Below are 1905 nucleotides of genomic sequence, written 5' to 3'. Positions count from 1 at the left end.
CTTGAGGTGAAAGGGTGTTCAGTTCCAGTATCAGTTCTGCATCCCTGTATTTTCTATGTTGTTTAGTGGTGTGACAGAACTGAAGGACGGCAATCTGGATGTCGTGCAATCCTCGACAACTGGACCCATTGAAGTTTCAGGTTTTAGAGTTTTGCCAAGGTGAGGGTCATTTAAATCGATTAAATTTGAAGGACGAGTTTTTTGGCCAAATTTAGAAAAAAGAGCTTTTCCGGAATACGGAAGTAAACTGCGTATTCTTTTTTTGTCGACTCATATGAACTGCGACCACTTAAACGATGATGACCTCCTTCAACAAATTAATAATTAAGCATTAATGCCATTTATCTAATGAGTCTGCATTATTTAAAAATCATAAATGTGTAATGAATTTTACGACTGTATTAATTTGTAATTATTAATTTGTAATGAATATTATGAAAGGAATAAATTGAAGAATGCTGACCCTATGTAGTTTTTTTGTTTGTTTTGAAGATGGCGTTTAGACTTACAGTATCTTTGGAATGCAATTCGGTATATTGAGAATTTGGATTAACGAAAACAGAGAAAATCTTTAAGACATATTTTTAGATTCACCAATTTGCTTTCTTTTTAATCACAGTAATTGAATACATTTTTTTCAATTGAACTCTGATGGTCAAACAAAAAGTTAAAAACATCAGAATTGGGGATGGCACTTTAATGAGAATTATATATAACAAGAGTGAAATGGAAGGGGAAGATAAAAAGATACAATAGTATTCTGAGACTCGTGCTATTGGATTGATTAATCGCATAGAAATTCATCATTCAGCATTTATTATAAAGCTCAATATCCACTAGACGTGCTCAAAGCGCCCTACAAGGGGTACCTAGCCAACAGCAACACGTAACGTGTAAGACGAGACATGACGCCTTTTCGGCGATATTACACTTTTTTTCAGACAGAGACAACTCTGTTAACGACCAGGTACTCTTTTACGCCTTAAGTTATAGAGCTTTTCAGGGACTAAACTATTTTTCGCTCAGAGCGGGACTCGAACGCTGGACCTTCCGATCTAAAGGCGAATGCCATACCACAAGATCAGATAGCCGCACGCCGGAGGACGCTTAAATGACCCAGCCCTAATAATGGTGGTGGAAATGTGGGGATTATTCTATAATGAAAATTGGATCTATATCACCAATCTCAGACTTGGATTCAGATTATATGACTTAACCCCCCCCCCCCCTTCCCCCCCCCCCCCCCCGCAAAAAAAACAACAAAAAAAAACAAAAAAAAAAAACAACAACAATTAAAATTCCTGTAGTATTTTAAAGTGCGCGAAAAAAATTATTATATTTCATTTTGTTGTTGTTGTTGTTGTTGTTGTTGCTGTTGTTGTTGTTGTTGCTGTTGTTGTTGTTGTTGACTTTTTCAGCTTTAAAATGTCTTTTCCGCATATTGTTCATTCGTAAAAAGTTGTTTCAAAGCCAACTACAACAATGGCTCGCTACTGTATGGGAAATTTTAAAAATCTGACCTATGGCATTGGCTGGTATGTAAGTTGTTTGCTATTCTATAAGCAGACTACTCATCTTTTCTCCGTCCCATCAGAATATTTCACTTTTCACAGTTTGAGCTACAACTTACTGTTTTGTTACTTATTTTACTATAATATGACTTATTTCACTCGGAGTACACGACTACAATATTAATATCAACGAGAGCTATCGTCTTGTAAATCTCACGTCTTCCGATGCAAAATATCGGGATGAAAACACATTCGGATAATGAGCATTCAACATCTCTTGACATGCTTCCCAGTTATCCGATTAATAATTTTGTCCTTGGGTGTCCTATGTGAGTATGCTAGAGTATTTACGTATATAACCTCCTACTGGAACAATGTTAGCCACTGACCACGA

The sequence above is a fragment of the Berghia stephanieae genome, chromosome 13 (assembly GCF_034508935.2).
Source record: "Berghia stephanieae isolate SIO BIC M18660-M18661 chromosome 13, UCSD_Bste_1.3, whole genome shotgun sequence".
Classification (NCBI taxonomy): Eukaryota; Metazoa; Mollusca; class Gastropoda; order Nudibranchia; family Aeolidiidae; genus Berghia; species Berghia stephanieae.
This window is presented reverse-complemented; position numbering follows the sequence as displayed.